Below are 20,595 nucleotides of genomic sequence, written 5' to 3'. Positions count from 1 at the left end.
AATATTATGAGAATTTAAGCAGCAGAGATACAATTGTATTTTCATCTCTATCCTTCGTCAAAGTCATGCACTACATAATGTATTTATTCTAAATCCAAAACACTGTTAACTGTTTTTTTTTTTTTAATGACTCGATTCCCCCTTTTTAATTTTACAGAGACATGAACATGTATTTTAGGAGTTAGTGAAAGACTGGTCGAAGAGAGGGTAGAATGCATGAGATAACAGTGGTGAGATCATATTTTCCTTCTCACAAATGAGAGAAATTTGAAGAGCAAAACTGTTTAGAGAGCATTTATATAGACTAAACTCTAAAGACCAGTCCCTTAAATTATCCACAGTTTCAAATAAAAGTGTCTTTTACATATTCGTGTTTCATTTATTTAGACATTATCCTGGTAATTAGTTATATCTATATTGAAAACTCATGTATTTTATGATTTTTTCTAGAAGATAGAAGGATGGAGATTTGTTTTTTAATAACAATATTATGTTTGGAACAATAAGGTACACATCTTTGATGTCTAACATTTCTTGTGAAGGCAAATACATTTTCATATTTTTTAAAAAAGTCTTATCTCTGCAAAAATGCAAAATGAGAAGTCATTTTAAATATCTTCTCAAGGATGTCTTGAATTTAGAGTAAATGCAATGAAGTATTGCTATTGCCTTTGATAAAGGATAGGAATGAAAGTATAGGCATGCCTCTGTCACTTAGCAAATTCTCATAATAGCGTCAAAATCTAAAGCTTATGTAAAAGTGACTTGTGTTTATGGTAGAAACTCTGCAAACCATTAACTATTCTGTGTATATGTATAAACAGCTTAAAATAATTTGTGGTAAAAGCCACAGTTAATAAATTTCCATATCTTAAAAGACTTAGTGCTGGTAAATTTGTGGAGTCGTTTTTAAAATTTCAACCTAAAGACAGTTTTATCTACTCCTTGTTTGTTTTGTCCTTTTTTTCTCTCATCCTGAGTTTAGTATATTTACTGTGCTGCCTCACAGCTCAGCCTTCATTTTGCAGATAGCCTAATGAGTGCATAAGTACTGCAATAACTATGAAAAGTTAAAATGGAGAAGGTACTCTTTCTGAAATCAGCTAGTGAGCATAGCAATCATACTAAATCTACCTTTTCTGTAATATTCCAGCAACTCAAAAATATCCTGATGAGAATACATCTTTGAGTACTCTTTGACATGCACAGAATAATATACACTTTAGAGTATGTGAACTAAACAAACAAGTTTTAATGTATCACAATTAGATATTTGCTGTGTCTTTGCACACACTTGTCTATTAAGTATGCTCCCTGAACCCTGATATTAAAAAAAAATGCAATGAAACATTCTTGAGTGCTTAGGTTTCCAAAGAATGTATGCATCTTTTGTATATTACCAAAATAATATACCCACACATAAGTGATCAAATTACATGATAACCAAATAAAAAACAGAAATTTCCAAAACCATTTCACCAACTCCCAACTCATTTTATAAAGGAAGATTCTGCTTTCCCTTTGATGTATTGAATATATTACTGATTATTACATAAATTTACATTATATGCATTTATGTTCAATTGTTTATAAATCTTTTTCTATTGTCTTTCCATATTTTGTATATCTCTTTTATTCATCTTATATGAACTTTACTATCTCTTAAGAAAATAAGTGTTAGTTCTATAAATTAACTTTGTAAGAAAATATCAAATGTCCCAAATAATTATAATTTCCTTCTTTCTTTTCTTCATCTTCTGTCTCTTTCTCTTTCTTTCTCTTCCTCTTTCCTTTTGTTCTACCTTTCTATCTTTCTAGTGGCTATTGGCTCAGTGTTACTTTCTAGCTCTCCTCTTTAGAATTCTTAGTAGACAAAGTTTTAATGATAAATAATATTTTATTTGTGTCTGATGATGTGCTGTTTCATGGCTTTTTTCCTGTGTGACTTAGTGAGTGTGTGTGTGTGTGTGTGAACACTTGCACACACATACATGTGTTGGAGGGGGGTCAGTATAAGTTCTCAAATTCCACTAACCATACATATGTATTATTTATAAATGTTACTCTAATCTCTTATAATTTAATTTATCCAGTGTTAATTTTCTGTGAGTATATTTTGGTTATTCTCTATTTTCTTTTAATGTTTCCTTTTTTATCAATACTGATCACATTTTCCATAGTGTTCATTGTCAGTATTCAAGGATTAAGTCACTAAAAACAAAAATCAATTTGCCCCAGAGTGTGGAGTGTAAGCCTTGTGCATGGAAAGCTGGATCTCACATGACTGACTGTGGTTTGAATTCCTGCCTTGGCAACTTGAAAAACATGCTGGGTGTTGGGATGGGTGTCCCAAATCCTGACAGGATAAAGAAATGAGAGAAAAATCTAGTGGTGTGATCACACCTTATTGGGAGGCACTTCGTCTCTCTCAAGTGCAAATGTGCGCACCATCTGACAATGAAATACAAAATAAATAAAAGCTGAAAGTATGTGATATGTTTGTTTCCTCTCTTTTCTTGGTGATTATGATTATAAATATCTTAGTAAAAGAGGGCTGAAAGTATACAAATTAAGGTAGAATAACATAAAACAATTGAATCTCTAAGAAGTAGAAAAATATTTGTGCTTTATTAAAAGAAGGTAGGATTTTATATGAACCAAAAGAATCACATAAAAGACACTATTGAAGTAATAAAGATAAACAAACAGTATCTACTTTTAATTTGTATTATAAGGTAAGCAAAATTTTATCTCTGTCCTCTAACAGTTTTTCTCTGGGCCTGATAAGATACTGACATAAAACATGAGCATGAGAAAAACATACAAATTTTCGGGACCAGGAGTTAGCGTAATGGCTATGTCACTGGACTCCCACGTAGTCAACTGCTGTTTGCTTCCCAGCCCCGGTGGCTTAAAACTCACTTCGGGCATATGTGCGTGCGTGCCCAAGATCCCGAGAGGAGAATGGAGGAGAAGGGATTGCGGTGTGGCATTCCCCCCCAGGGGGTGATTTCTCGCTTTCTGTCTCTATGTCTCTCTCTGTCTGTCTGGCAAGTGCACACACCCTATAGCAAAAACCTCTAAAAAAAGAAAGAAAGAAAGAAAAACATACAAATGTTTTAAATTGAAGTTTTAGGTAGTATGAGAACTCTCACAAAGGAATGAAGACCTGAAGAAGCAGTTAACGTCAAACACTTACATATTGGGTTGGGCAAAGAGTAGTACATTGCAAAACCCAGACAAAGCAAAACTGTTTGTGCTGGGTAGTTAATTGGGTAGAGGAATGAGTAGCTAGATAAGAGTTTGTTTAGTGAGTTTTATTTGTAAAACTGATTGATTTCTCTCCACTTTGATATTCTATCATTGGCAATAAAAAATGTTACTTCCCTTTTGAAACTGAATTTTCTATAAGAGAAGATTATTTCCTGCTTTCAGGATGAAATATAGAGTTAGAGCAAACTTTGTGTGTCTGCTGTGCATTTTTTCCTTTATCTTATAATAACCCTATGCCACAATAACGTATTTTGAGGTGGCATGTTCTGAACTCCTTCACCATCGAGTATTGTAAGTATTTCTAAGGAACCGATAGTATCAATTACGTTGCTAAAAGCTCCAAGAGACAGAAACTGATGAATTGCATAGTAATTAACCTCTAATAGTAGTCTTTTTTAAAAAGTAGAAAATGTTTTTTTTTGGTAGCAAGGAATTCTCCTGAAAGAAATTTCTTCTATTATTATCCTGTTGAGAGAGAGTTATTTATTGCTTGACATCAAAATAGTAGTTTTATTTTTGATTATTCGGGACGTTTATCGGTGGGTGTTTTCAACAAAGAAACACTCCACAAACACTAATCCAAAACAGCGCAAAGAAGAACACATGCACATTATAGTTTAGAAGTTTCACAGCTACATTTTTTGGTGCCTAATCAAAGGTAACTGTTACTGGCCTAAAGAAAAATTTTTTAAATTGAAATATATATGTTAAATACAAGTATTTCTTTGTTTTAAGAATTTTTTTTTAATTATTTTTAAAAATTTGCTATAGGAGACATGTGCTCATCAGAGAGAAATAAAGAGAAAGACAAAGAGAAAGAGAGAAAGTTAGAAAAGAAGTCACCAGGTACAGGACTCAACTCTCCCTTAACCACGTGGGAGTCTAGTCCTTAAGGACCAAGCCACCTGCTGGCCCAATACAAGTATTGTTATGTAACCAACTATTGAAAAATTAGTATCATAAAAATAAACAAACAACATTTTATTATGTTCCTAGTTCTAAGTCACATATCTTTTCTGCCCCATGATATTTGGGACTTTGTCTACTAAAACTGAAATAACTGGAAGTATTTTAAGAAGCTAAGGGCTGGTTGACCAATATGCACCATTTCATGCTGGGTAAAACCATGTTGGACACTGGGAAGATGTGTAGTGATTAAATGTAAATATAAAAATAAATAGAATAAAAACTACCTAGTAAGGAAAAAGAAAAAAAAAAAGAAGGTAATGGGTGGAATCATCTCAAGACAACTTTACTCATATGTAAGACACTTGCTTTGGGATGACTCTAAGGCTGTGATCAAGTGATCAAATAGTGCTCTCAAACTGAATTCTATGCCTAGGATTCTCATTTCCTTTGACTTCTCAAAGGATGACATCTGGTGCCAGTACAGCAGCCCCCAAAGAATCAATCAAAGAGCAAATGTTTTCATAGGACTATGCATGGCCTTTTCTGATGTAGGTTCAGAATTTATATAAAAATCCTCCTGCCACATCCTATTATGTTACTAATGCTAATCTAGTTTTTTAAGGTAAAGAGAATTAGACTTCCATTCCTAAGGACTGAGTGACAAGGCCACACAGCACAGAGCTTCTGGGATAGGTGATGGTGCTGTATCCATCTTTGCAAAATAAAATTTCCCACAATAATCCAGAAAGGTTTGATGATTAAAATAATATACATCAACCCAAACTTGGATCAAATAAGAATTAAATACTTATTCCCATTAAAAATTCATTATAATAGAAAAATTAATAATTACATTATGTAAAAAATGTAAATAAATGCAACTTGCCCATGTAAGTTGTAATACACAAGTAAAAATTTGTTTGATTATAATATAGAATAATAGAATAAAAACTATATTTATCATCAGTATTTTAATAAATTCCAACTTGTTTTCTATAAAAGTTTTAGGCATAATAATCAACTGTTTTAATTACCAACAGCAAAATGTAATACAATTAATTTTTACATTAAACATACATTAAATTTAAATACTTAAAAATTAATAGTTTGAACCCTGTATCATAGAATAAGCTATTATTGTGATAAACAATTGTAAAAGTTGTTTTGATACAAACAATGAAAGAGATAAAAGTTTAATAAAGAAAATAACAAATAATCCAAACTGACAAGGAAAATAAAAGGCCATATTTATCAAGTAAATTAAATTATGACAGTCTAATAATTTTTTCTCAATATACTAGAATATTTAGTTTTAATTAATTATCTTAGAAAAAGTAAATGAGTTAAAAAATCCAGAAACACCTTAAATATCTAGGGAAACAATAATTATAAACATTAAAGAGGACTTCCAGAAAGTCTAAAGATAAATAAGATGTATGCCAAATTAACCTCTCTGATATAACAGAGAAAAAAAGAAAGCTGTCAATGATATTTGCAAAGTTAGCTTTATGTGAAACAGACACACAATGTAGAAAGCACATAATGATAATACATACACTAATTTCTCTCATCTATATTGATTTAAGGATTCTATGCATGATATTACCTCATAAAGTTTGTGGTATGCTAAAAAGATTGTGAATCAAGAAGTGGATATTTTATGGACTATAGCTTTAATCGTAGGATGTGTGTTTATTTATGTAATCATATTAAGGAAAGAGAGTGTATTGAATTATGTGTTGTACAATCATTTAGAGAGAAAAGTAATCTTTCTTCTTCCATCTTTCATCTTTTGTACTCTATTATATAATTATTCATGATATCAAGAGGCAATAAGATGACTACTGTCATCAATATTTTAATAATGCTCTTTGAAAGCTAAAACAATAAATTAAGAGACTCAAATATTTTAAACATAATTATATATATATATATTTACATTAACTTTATTATTTATTAGTTAATTAATTTAATGTGTGTGAGAGAGGCACTTTTTTAAAGAGATTTTATCTCTTAAGCACACATGCACTAGCCAGAGAGAGAGAGAGAGAGACAGAGACAGCAGGAGGAAAAGTAAGAAATCATTCCTCAGGGATGAAAACCATGCTACAATCCCTTCTCCTCCATTCTTCTCCCAGGATCTTTTCCATACACGCACATGCACCCAGCGTGAGTTTCAAGCTTCCGATTCAGTACTTTAACTATAGTCGACCATGTGGAAAGTTCAATGACATAAATACTACTCCATCCGCTCGCTCAGAGTGAGGTACTCTTTTTTTTTTCTTTTTCCCCTCAGGAGAGGTTTTTGCTATAGGGCACATGCGCTCGTCAGAAAGACAGAGATAGATAGAGAGACAGAAAGCGAGAAATCATCCCCCCCCTACCAAGGGGGATGGCCACGCTGCAATACCTTCTCCTCCATTCTCCTCTCAGGATCCTGGGCATGCACGCACTCACTCCCAGCCTGAGTTTAAGCCACCAGGTCTGGGACTCGAACCATCATCGACAATATGGGAGTCCTGCAACAAACATTACACCAACTACTGGTCCCATCAAATGAGATACTCTTGATAGGGTTTCGCAGTGTTGTAATTCTCCCCTCAACCTCTCAGCCAGCTGGGACCACAGACATGCAGGTAAGTATGCCTGGCATGTTCAGGTTGACTGTAATCTGAAACTACCCTCCCATATAGGTCCAATATTGTGCAGTGGCACCCTACCATCCACACCACCAGGGCTAGGCCAAAGATGCATATTTAACGCAATTAAAATAAAAAATGCATCATGCAGTAAACATGTTTTTAAAATATGTTCTATTTTAAAAATATAGCAGATCAAATGATCAGAAAAGCATAAGTAATGTGCTATAAAAAATAATAACTTTTCGATATCATTTGAAAGCCATTTATTTAAATGCATATAGATATAGAAGAAAAATGAAGTAATTAAAATAATTATTATATTTGGTAAACTTTGATATTTGTACATGGGAGTAAAATAATATTCTCTAACTATGAATGTAGTCATGGTCTCTCTTTTATATGAGTACTATATTCATAAAATTTTAAATACAAAATATAGTATAAATATAGTCTTCAAATGTAGTAGTAAGTAAGCATTTACAAAAATATAGAAATAAATTTAGAAAAAAAACCAACTTTCTTAAAATGATATCTACCAATTTCTAAAAAAGAAAAAAGTATTTCATGAAATTGGCATTATATGTATAGTGTAAATTTCAGTACTATTAATATACAAAATCGTGTTTTATTTTAGCAAGATAGCAACCAAAATAATGCCATTTTTACTTCCAACTTGGTAAATATACCATGATAATTTTCTAACGAAGGACTAGACATAAAGAGTTACCTTTAAAAAAAGTAATAAAACTGCCACATTTGAAGTTTGATACACAGAAAGATCTAAAAAGAATATAAATATGAATTGTTAAACAACTTGAAGAAGAAAGGTAAGTATGATTTTCAATTAGTGTATGCCCTGGATAACAATTTCATCAAACAGAGATATACATTCCTTGTGATTTATTTTTAAACACACTGGCAGGGTTTTTAAAACTAGTTGTTTTAAATAAATCATCAAAAACATCATGCATAATATATTTTTGCTTTATGTTCTTATTCATAATATTTAGAATATATCATTTTATAAAAAATGAATGTTATACTAAAAATTATGTCGCCATCTGTTGCCAAATATTAGGCTCCATTTAGCTCTTTTCTTGGAGGGAAATCTGGTTTGAAAGGCTGTGATACCCTGCGGCTGGCCATCACAGATTTTCTCAGGTGGTGTCCTTCATATTGAAGACAAGTTAACTTTCACTGCCGGTCTATAGCCTGAGGAGCCTTCAGCAAGCAAGAACATTTTCTCAGAATTTCCATTTTTTTCCCTAATATTTTGGTGAAATTTTAGATTTTAACGCGTATTGTATATGTTTGCTATAAATGTTTAAACATATTTTCCATGATATAAAATAATTATGGCCATGCATTTCTATGTGATAGTATCAGATTTTTGTATATTAACTGATTAGAAAAAAGTAAAACGCTCACTCCAGGCAAATAAGACAAATCTCTCATATCCTGTATACAGCCCATGAATATTGAATTGGGCAATTGTTATTTAGACCAAACATTTCTGGCTCTTGACCAGACTGATGCAACCTTAATAATTATGTTTATCTACAACACTAGTGTGGTACCTAATAATAGTACTTAGTACAGGTTACTTACTACATGTCATTTTTATGACTCTATTGATAAGTATTTTAGTCATTTATGCAGATCAACAGGAACAAAAGAAAATCTGTAGTTTTCAGTTATTAAGAAAGGATAAAACTAGTATACATCTCTTTCTGTTCCTTCCTCATATACTGTCATATGTTCTCCAGTTTCCGCTGGGGGGAAAAAAACACAAATAAAATAGGATATATAAGGAGTATAAAATATTATGCATCAATGGATTGCAACAAATCAGTTGTTCACATTTATGACCTAAATGACCTTAAAAATGCACTACTGAGTAAAAAATAGTAACGACAAATTAGACAATTATATGTAATGAAAGCAAGTTCTTTTAAAACCATCTTTACAAGATCAGTTTTTATTTAATAACACTATTATTTTCCTATCAGTTTACACATATTATAAAATCTCTTCTAACTGAAAAAATCCTTTTGTTGCATTTTTACCTACTTTGGTTATGTTTCTTATTCTTGAGGAGTTGTGTTCATTATATACTTTAAATTCATTATCACTATTCCCTTATGTTGCACCTATATTAGCTATGATAATCTTTTTAAAATTATTCATCCAATTTTGTTTATTATTATTAATATTGTTATTTTTAGTTCGCTATAGGGCATGTATGCTCACCAGAGAGAGAGAGAGAGAGAACAAGGGAGAAGGAAAGTGAGAAAGCAAGCCTCCAGGTCCAGGACCTGAACTATGGTCAGTCATGTGAGAATCCAATGCCTTAACTGCCATGCCACCTGCTAGTCCTAAGCTATGACCATCTTAAACTACTGAAAAAAAAATTTAAGACATAAATGATGTATAACAGTTCTTGGGTTGGCCCTATGGTCTGATGGTAAAGGTGTCTGGATACTACATGGCCAGCCACATGGTTTGAGTCCTGAACCTACAGCCTTGAGAAACATGGTAGACACATGTGTCCGAGTGTCCAAGATCTCGAAAGAAGGGAGAAAAGGTAGAGAACAGATTGCAGTTCCCCATAGTGGGAGGGATGATTTCTCTTCTCCCTCTCTCTCTTCCTTGTCTCTTGCTGGTGAGTTCACATGCCCCCTAGCAAAATAAGTAAATAAATAAATGTATAACAGTTCTTAAAAGAGAAACTATTTCTACCTCAAAGTTCACAGAAGTGCTTTGAGAGAATAGAGACTTTGTTATCCATGGTGATTCTGGGCATTAGTCTTTCATCTTTTGCCTCTGCACTCCCTTATGGCTATAATTTTTTAATTTTACCATGCCCTCAAAGTAGCTGGAGGTCATGTTAAAACACAGATTTCTTCCACTGTTCAAACTCTCCTCACCCTGCAGTTTTTAATTCACAAAGTCAGAGGTAGGCCAGGGAATTCGCTTCTAGCATGTTTCTACATATTGCTGAGGTTGTTGCACACACCAAGAATTCTTGTCCTACAGAATTGTCTTTGCATTCAGTGTGGGACAATGGAAGGAGAAAGTAGAGGTAGCACAACCACTCCTTATACCTAGGCCCAGAGATGGTATGCCTTCCTTACAAGGAACTTTCCAGAACTAACTGTGTTCCATGGATAAGGAGCACAGATGCTATAGGAGTCTTTCCTTCTCTCAACCAAAACTTGCTTTTAAAACACAAACACACACACACACACACACACACACACACACACACACAACATCTTTTTAATACCACAGGAAATATGAAGTATAACAAGTCCCCTAGTCTTTCACCAAAGAAACCTGTGCCATTTTCTCAGGGGGCTAGACATGTGAAAAATGGTACTTCCAGACATTGTGAAGGTCACTGGTCATACAGACTAGTTAATACTGATACTCAGAGACACCCATTGTCCTTATTGCTCCACTTAGAAAGGAGACTTAGAGAAGACGAGCCTAGAATGGAGTACTGACTAAAGTCTATCTTATCTAAATTGCAGTAGAAACTATTTTCCAGTAGATATAGTGATAGGTATAAACACACACAAAACACACACACACACACACACACACACACACACACACACACATGAAAGAGAAAAAGAAAAAAAAAAACAACAACAAACAAACAACCACCACAACAAAAATCTCTCTGAATCAAAGCTTTCCGAGCTCACATTTCTGTAAAGGTATCCTGATGATCTCCTTCAATTGAAGGAGAATGTGCAAGCCCATGGTTCAATAATGAATGAGTTCATTCAATATGTGGACACAAGCTGAAAATAGACGGCATTAGCATGATAACCCCACTCAGGATGGCCATAAATAATAGCAGAAAAACACGTCTCAGTGGTCAGAACTGCTGACAGTGCTGGTCACCTATCATGTTTGGTAGCAGATGGCCCAAAGTGTTCCTAAATTGCTGGACAGTTACAAATAATTTGGCTGAGAATCTTCAAGGAAAATGACAAATCAGAGACAAGCTGTCATATGGAAAGATGGCATCTGGAAATTTGCACCAGTGTTAAGATATTTGTGTCACATGATGATGTGCACCATGGAAGTAACAGTCAATAAGCAAACAAACAAAGTGACGTGTTAATATTCACTGGACTTCCTCGTATACCATTTCTGGGACTGAAGTAATAGGGGCACCAGTGAAATGGCCATGGCTGTGATGTAAAGTTTTACTACAGTAAACTTGGATTTATTTTGGGCTGTTTTGCAGGAGTTTATGCTTGACAGCAGTCCTTAATAAGGGTGTGAAATGTGTGGATTAATGGTGTTGCTTTGTAACCATGGGTCCAAAGACTTCCTGGGCTATTTGTTCCAGCTCGTCAGAATTGTTTATTGATAACGAGACTAGTAATTTACACCTGGTCTCCTTGAGACCTTGGAGGATTCTTCTATTAAACTGGCTAGCAAAAAATAATGATCTCCAGCCAAAACTGCGTTTTGAGCTTCCTACTTTCAAGGTGTTATTTTCAGATATCGGTGGTTCCTGATCCAAGAAAAACAAAATGTATCCACCTATAGTCCTTAGAAATAAGTTGCAGTAGAAACTAACACCTAATGTCTCCAGATGTCTTGCCGTGAGAGAGCATTCAGTTATAATTCTTACACTTACTTTAAATATTGTCATTAACATACTGTATCTTTTTCATGCAATACACTATAAATTTGTAAGTATCTTCATTTTATATCTCATGAATCTTCTGTAGTAATGGTTATACATCCTGCTTAAAAATGTAAAGCAGAAGTTATGAATTTGTGCTCCAAATGGACATTCTAATGACTACCTTTTTGGAATTCCAATTTGCCTTAAACAGAGATCTATTCTAAAACTTTGATATGCATTATTCCTAAAGTATACTAACCAGCTATTTGGTGTAAAACAGACTACACTGGGCTTATACTTTTTCAGAGGATCTAGAAGTATATCCTCATATATATATTGATACATGTTTTAGATGGACTTGACTTTCCTGCCTACATAGCTTTAGCCAATACTACTACATAAGAGCTTCCAGAGCTTTTCCACAGGCATGCAATTTGTATCCATTTTCTATTCCTGCATTGCAAATTACCACAAATTAAATGAATTAAAAGAATTATTATGGGTCACAGGGGGCATGGAGGTTAAGGCACAGGAGTTCCACATGGCCAACTACAGTTTGAGTCTCAGACCTGGCAGCTTGCTTTCTCACTTTTCCTCCCTCAGTCTGATGAACACTCATGCTCCATGGCAAGTTCAAATAATAAACAAAATAAAATAATAAAAAACCCCACAATTATTATTGCAAACTTTTTGTAAATCAGAAGTCGGGGTGCAAAGTAATTGGATTATTTGAACTGGGTCTTAAGAAGGCAAAAATCAAAATATTGGATGTGATTCTTCCTGGAGTTTAGTCTTCTACATGCTTCTGTGGTCACTGGCATAATTCAGTTCTTGCAATTAGAAGACAGAGGACCCTTCAGGGGCCACTGAAAGCTCTCAGCTAATGACTACCTTTTTGGAATTCCAATTTGCCTTAAACAGAGATCTATTCTAAAACTTTGATATGCATTATTCCTAAAGTATACTAACCAGCTATTTGGTGTAAAACAGACTACACTGGGCTTATACTTTTTCAGAGGATCTAGAAGTATATCCTCATATATATATTGATACATGTTTTAGATGGACTTGACTTTCCTGCCTACATAGCTTTAGCCAATACTACTACATAAGAGCTTCCAGAGCTTTTCCACAGGCATGCAATTTGTATCCATTTTCTATTCCTGCATTGCAAATTACCACAAATTAAATGAATTAAAAGAATTATTATGGGTCACAGGGGGCATGGAGGTTAAGGCACAGGAGTTCCACATGGCCAACTACAGTTTGAGTCTCAGACCTGGCAGCTTGCTTTCTCACTTTTCCTCCCTCAGTCTGATGAACACTCATGCTCCATGGCAAGTTCAAATAATAAACAAAATAAAATAATAAAAAACCCCACAATTATTATTGCAAACTTTTTGTAAATCAGAAGTCGGGGTGCAAAGTAATTGGATTATTTGAACTGGGTCTTAAGAAGGCAAAAATCAAAATATTGGATGTGATTCTTCCTGGAGTTTAGTCTTCTACATGCTTCTGTGGTCACTGGCATAATTCAGTTCTTGCAATTAGAAGACAGAGGACCCTTCAGGGGCCACTGAAAGCTCTCAGAGACTGCTTTCCATTTCTTGCCATATGTGCAATTTTCTTATTCAAGGCAAACACGAGAGCATCTGCTGTTTCTTCAAATCTCTGTGACTTATGCTGTCTTTGATCTTTAGATCCACTTATGAAAGACTTGCCTGATTAGGTAAGGCTCACCCACTTCCAATAAAGGGTATTGCCAGTTGGAGTAAGTCCTAAATTAATTCCTTGTCCAATGGAGTATGAGCTGTCATGGTGGAGAAGGCCAAACGAAACGTAAAACCATCACCTTCCCCATCAAGAATGTAATATCTGCAGAAGAGATTAATGTACTATAAGATGTTTCTGGAAAGGCATGTGAATAGTCATGAAATGAGACTATATCCCAGATTGTGCAGAATATGCATTTCAGGAATGAGAGTCTTAGGTATTATCTTGAAATTCTGTCCACCACTGTGTATCTATCAATATTGTCTGAAACCATGAGGCTAACTTCACGGGTAAAGTGACATGAACTCGGGCCCACACTCATGGGTTTACCACTGATGTACTCTTGTGGCTCTACTATTGCATCATGGTGTCCTATGTCCTTTACCACTGTGACTGAGACCAGCATGTACTTGAAATAAAAAGCTTTTCTACAGTACTGTGACTCCAATACTCATAACAAATACCTGGAAATTGAGTAGTGGAATTAGAAGTGGCTCTGTTTACCATTATTCTCAAGGATATTTAAGGGTATTTGCTGTCTCACATTCTTCAGGATTGAATGTAATTTTCCAAAGTGGGATTCTTTTTGCTATGAGACACAGAAAATGTCCCCTTGAATGATAGCTGTTATCTGAGCACTTTAGACTTGTTTTGTTTAGGGACTGTCAATGTAGTGGAGGAGCCATTAGGATCAGTATAAGACTATTTTGCAGAAAGAGGTAGAACCTTTATCTCCTAATAAGATAAGGGCAATGTATCTGTGAAAGTCAGGTGACACTAGGCACCTTCTAGTACTCCCTTGCCTGACTGTTGCAGAATGGACACTGGCAGTAACTCAACCTGAAAAAAAAGTGTGACTTCCAAGTACTAATAGAGTGAGTCCCAGATAATTTAGGTCTGGATTATAGCATCAGGCAATTCACAAAGATTCAAGGAAGTAGATGAAGATGAGAGAAATTTAGGATGATATTAGAGGGGAAAGGTGACACACTCAGACATGGCCTTGGCACCACTTGCAAGAGGACTAGTTTATTTCGCTGAACCACCTGTCCTGGTTCCTCATAGGAAGACAGGTCCAAGGGAAGCATGGAGGAGCTGTTTCTGAAAAATGTACAATATATAACAAGACAAAACTAGGAGTCTAAATGGCAAATCATGATGGCCAATAAAATAAGATTCTCAGATCTTCTACAGGGAGCATATTAAGTAATGTCCAAGATACTGCTTTTCTGGATCACATTCATGGTGAGGCTACAGTTCCCATAGATTGTACCATTTCCCAATTAGTGAACAAGGCAGTTGTACTGGGTAGGACCAATTTTATAAAATATAGAACTCTTTGAACAAGTAATTTTGGCTCATGGACTGCCCATTAGCCAGGTTGAAATTTTCTTAGAAAACAGTGTGGCAATCTGAGAATCTTCTTACCTAAGCTTTTACCCTAATTCCTCTCTCCTTCACAGGAGTCTAACATGTACTACAGTTTGAAGGTTTTCCTACCCTACTCTAGATTCAACTTTTCCCTCTTCTTTCATTCCAAAATTGTTTTGTATATATCATACTTAGCACATGCTTTTTTGGACAAACAAAATGAACACATCAGGTTTTTGCCAAAAAAGATTACTTTAATGCAAGAAAGGATAATACAAAAATGACACGGGAATACCAGAGCAAAAGACTCCTGTATCTTGCGTACAGATGCTGCTGTTACTGAATTTCATGGCATTTGTGACATTGTAGACATAGGGACAAGGTGGTGTGAGTATGGTTACCCCAACTCAGTGTTATTATAAGCTGTGAGGTCTCTTCAACTTTCTAGATTATCTAGTTAAGTAGGATCCTGAAGACTGCCACTAGGTCTCATTCTGTGTTGCTGATAACAAATCAGTTACCAGTTATTAATCAATCAGAGGTTAGCCAAAACTATGTTGTCTGTGAGGTACAGGTGCTAGATCAATATATAGTCATCTAAGTACCTGTATTTCCAAAGATGCTGATTTAAATACCTGAAGTTAGGTTTAAAGAAGATGAGATTAAAAAACAAATCATCCTTGAGCTTGTAGATGACATAGTAAACACTTCTTTCCAAGCCTAATGCTTGTAATTGCTTCATAAGCATTAATAACTATTTTGTGATGTTTTGTCAATTTATAACTTCCTATATTCTCTAATTTCATTTGCATCTTGGTTGATTTGATGTCCTGAAATTCAACCATTTTGACCTAAATGTCTATACTTTCAACTTTCTTTTTTTATTTTGTTATTTTATGAAGTTCTTTCAGTTCTGAGGATAGTATTTAATTCTCAATTCTTCTCTTACCAAAGCTATTTATCTATTAACGTCCTCTTACATGCCCAGCCTCAAATAATTGTACTCTTGCTCTTCTTAAGTGCTGTTATCCTGTCTACCGAAAATACATACTCTGGACTCTATATCTTTTGCTTTGTTATTTTTTGTTTATAAGACAGAGAACATTAATGATCACCAGAGGGAGAGAAAGAGAGAGAAGGAGAGAAAGAAAGAGGGAAAAATCACTCCCAAGTGAGGCGTGATCATGTCGCAGTCATCTGTTTCTCCATGTTGTCAGGATTTCGGGCGCACTAGTACACACGCTCAGATTGTTTTTCATGGCACTGAAGCAAGGATTCAAACCACGTGGTTGGCCATGTGGGATCCAGCTCCCTTAACCACTAGTCACCAGACATAGTGTCTTATTTTTTATTTATTTTATTTTGCTAGCTTATTTTAATAAAATACATTCTATAGAACTTCCTAAGATATTTGTTAAGTGTGAAGTTTGTGAGTTCTTGAGTGTCAAAAATGGTTAAATAGTTGAATCCTATGACCAATTTCAATTGTATATCATTTAAAGCACTATTTCATTTTTTTCTAGTAATCTCTGGTGGCAAGGAGAAGTTTGATGTCAATTTGATTCTCATTTTATTGCCATTGCTATTTTAATTGCAAAGAAAATTTAAGTCATTTTCTTCGTTTTTATTTTAATAATGTAATATTTAGATGTTTTCTATCACATGACACAGACAAATGGAAATAAATATTTATGCAAATGTATCACTTGTCTTTATAATATTAACAGAATTTCTGTCTAATCTGTGTATTTAGGGTTAAATACTACATTGTCAAACATTTGATAGAATTGATAAGTTGTCTTACTGTGTCATAGACACAGATATAATGTAAGTGAGATGATCAACCATTCAGGAAAAACTAGAAAAGTTAAATGTTTAAAGTTTCCAGTCATATTACATTAAAATAATCCCCAAATAAAAGGGTAGAGCTAAGTCCTAAGAAACAAATGGAATACATCTTGCAAAGTCATATTTGTTGGTGAATAAAACTTTCCTTCATCTAAGGAAGGTACTTCAAAAAGTTTGTGAAAACATAGACTTGGGACCAGCAGTTAGCATAATGGCTATGTTGCTGGACTCCCATGTAGTCAACTGCGGTTCAAATCCTAGACCCAGTGACTTAAACTCATGCCAGGCGCGTGTGCTTGTGTGCCCAAGATCTCGAGAGGACAATGGAGGAGAAGGGATTGCGGCATGGCCATTCCCCCTGGGGGGTGATTTCTTGATTTCTATCTCTCTGTCTCTCTCTTTCTGGCGAGCACATGCACCCTATAGCAAAAACCTCTCAAAAAAAAACAAAAACAAAAACAACAGAGGCTTAATGTATGAGTTTATTTTTGTGTAAAAATATTAAAATCCATGTTTTCTTCTATCTAGTTTTTTGTTTTTATATTATATATTTTCATGAACTTTCTGAAGAAACTTTATACTGTTTGTCTCTCAAACAGATACAAGACTAATTTAACCATCATTTCATTACAGATGAAAAAGGTTCTGGATGAAAAAAGCTGTTTCAAATATAAAGCATCATTATAGTGAAAAATACAATGATCAGTTCAGTATTATTCAGAAACTAATTCCTGATTAATTAAAACTCTGTTGTACTCCAAAATTTAAAGTTTTAGTAAAGTTGTGATTTTCATATTAGTGATAAAACCATTATGGAAACCACACTTGAAATGTAGGACTTTGTTTTGCAGTCGTCTGATATAAACAATGTTAATTGCCTTTCAATGGTAATGTTGAGCCTATATTAGATTTTGCACATTAGGGAGCTTACAGAAAGATTGACCTTGAACAATTTACATTAGAGAAACTGCCATATAGATATAACGCAGACCAGATGGGATGTGATAATTTTCTACTTTGTAGTCAAAGACTGTGAAAAAGGTTCTAGTACTTGAGAATGATTACATCCATATTTACATTGCATCTGCTACCCATGTTTAAAAGTAATTCTCCCCAATTCTTTGAGTTTTAGAATTTCTAATTTGGTACACACAATTTGACCTATTGTACTTTATGAAATCATATACTTAAAGTAAGAAGCTGAGCTAATTGAAAAAAGAATAAAACAGGAATAAAAAGATATAAGTCTTACTGCTGTCATTAACATTTCCCATTAATTGAAAACCTCTAAATGGAATGTAGTAGATGCTCAAAATATTTTTTTGAATTTATTTATTTTTATAGACTAAATGGTTGCGTCCCTCTCAAATTTATACATTGAGGCACTTGACTCCCAATGTGATGAGATTAAGAGGTGAGGCCTTTGGGAGGTAACACTTTGGAAGAGATCACAGAATTGCAGCCTGTAGGATATGATTAGTGCCCTTAGAAAGAGATAAAGAGAATAGAATGCTCTCTCTCTCTCTACCATGTGAGAATATGGCTAGAAGTCAGCAATCTATAACCCAGGAAAAGAGACCTCATCATGAACCTCAACATGCTAGCACCCTGATCTCAGACTTCTAGACACTAAAATGTAAAGTAATAAATGCTGTTGGTTAAGCCACCCAGTCTAAGATATTCTGTTATAGTAACCCAAAATAAGATGGTCATTAATTTAAAATTAAATTAGTGAATGAACGATTTCCATGGTTTATCTGACCCATGTTACATGTGGTTTCTTTTTTTGTTTTTCCCAGTCAATTTCGTAAGTTGTTTTGAGGATAAATAAGACAAAACTTATTTTTAGTATAAACTTAAATTAATGTTTACATTAACACTTATTTTCCGTATTTTCAAAAATACACAATTTGAAGAGAGAATAAATAACAATAAGACGTATCTGAGATAGAACAAAAATTAGCTTGTATTGAAAACAAGGGAACCAGCAGTTAGCGTAATGGCTATGTCGCTGAACACCCATGTAGTAGACCTTGGTTTGCGTCCTGGACCCGGTGGCTTAAAACTTATGCCGGGCGAGTGTGCGTGCATGCCCAAGATCCCAAGAGGAGAATGGAGAAGGGATTGAGGCGTGGCCATCCCCCCCTGGAGGGTGATTTCTCGATTTCTGTCTCTCTGTCTCTCTCTGTCTGTCTGGAGAGCGCACGCTCCCTATAGCAAAATCCTCTAAAAATAAATAAATAAAATAATGCTGCCAATGATCAGGCCAGTGTCAGAATAAAAAAAACAAAGATAATCATCTGTAGAATTAAAAGAAAACATTGTTTTCAGTGAAGTCACATGTAAAATGCCTTAATGCCCCTTTTTTTTGAGTTAATTACTGTTTTCTTATCAATGACCTTTCACTTGGCTATTTTTCTTGTTTTGGAGAGACTATCCAGTTGTCAAATTGTTCTTGCCATATGGCAGCACCCAAACTCTAGTTAATTTCCTTTTTTTATTTTTCTTTTTTATAATACGAGGAGTTGTGTGCACATACCAGAGACAGATAGTGTGTTAAGTCTCCAATGTGGCTTGAATGTGCTACAATCTTTTTTCCTTTAATTCTTTATCTATAGGCTCTTGGATACACACACACACAAGCACCGAAAATTTTTTTTGTTTTTTGGAGAGGTTTTTACTATAGAGCGCTTGTGCTGTCCAGAAAGACAGAGACAGAGAGACAGAAAGTGAGAAATCACCCCCTAGGGGGAATGGCCACACCACAGTACCTTCTCCTCCATTCTCTTCTCGGGATCTTGGCATGCACGCACATGTGCCTGGTGTGAGTTTAAGTCACCAGGTCTGGGACTCAAACCTCGAACCAAGGTTGACTGACTACATGGGAGTCCAGTGACATAGCCTTACACCATCTGTTGGTCCCTATCGAGCCAATGTATTTTTAAAGCCACTAAGGGTGGGATTCAAACCACAATTAGCCCTGTAGTATATGTCTATAATCACCGCCATAGGGACCAGCGTAATTTCTATTTCTCCTAAACTCTCTTCAGAAATAACCTGCTTTACTCAGATCTTCCTCAAAACACTTCAATACAAACTTAAACATTAAAATAGAAAGTTTCTTTCTCACTCCAGAGGGTAGCTTTCAACAATTCCTCTGGAAACATCTCCATGCAACATATCAATAAATATAACTTTGTTAAGCTACAACCTTGATCCTGAAAATCATGAACTGGGTTTGTCTTCAACAAAAGAGTAATTCCTTTAAGAAAAAACTGAAGAAAGAAATTGGTACATTAAAAAATAGAATGACATCTCTTCCTCATAGAGTGTCAAACTCTAGTTAAAATATTGATTCAGCTAAAACTAATCTATAAATTCCATGCAATTTCTATTAAAATCTCGGTGCTATTTTCTTCATAGGTATATAAAGAAATAGTCATAAGAGCTGTTTGGAATCACAGAAGACCTTGTGTCACAAAGGAAATACTATGCAAAATCATGTTGGAGACATCTCACTGCTATACTTTAAAATATATTACAAAGTCACAGTAAGAAACCCGGCATAGTACTGGCACAAAAACAGACCTATAGACCAGTGGAACAGTACAGAGAATCCTAAGTAAAATCAATAAAATTAAATTAAAAAACTAGTAACCTAAGTAAAAAATTAGCAATGATTCTGAACAGACAAGTCTCATAGAAAGACATACAAATGGCTAAAAAAGCATGTGAAAAACAGTTCTACTTCTCTTATCATAAAAGAAATGCAAGCCTGGCCGGGCGCGTGTGCGTGCGTGCCCAAGATCCCGAGAGGAGAATGGAGGAGAAGGGATTGCGGCGTGACCATCCCCCCTGGGGGGTGATTTCTCGCTTTCTGTCTCTATGTCTCTCTCTGTCTGTCTGGCGAGCGCACGCGCCCTACAGTGAAAATCTCTCCAAAAGAAGCCTGTGGGATGGCTTTCCTTCTCACTGTCTGTCTTTCTCTCTCTCCAGCGATTGCACACGCCCTAAGGCAAAAACCTGTTAAAAAAAAAAAAAAAAAAAGACTAGAACAATCATCAAATATGCAAAACATACGTAATACCAAGTGTTTTAGATGATGAATATGTTTATATCCTTGATTTG

The sequence above is a fragment of the Tupaia chinensis genome, unplaced genomic scaffold (assembly GCF_000334495.1).
Source record: "Tupaia chinensis unplaced genomic scaffold, TupChi_1.0 Scaffold000658_1, whole genome shotgun sequence".
Lineage (NCBI taxonomy): Eukaryota > Metazoa > Chordata > Mammalia > Scandentia > Tupaiidae > Tupaia > Tupaia belangeri.
Note: the sequence above shows the minus strand (reverse complement) of the source record.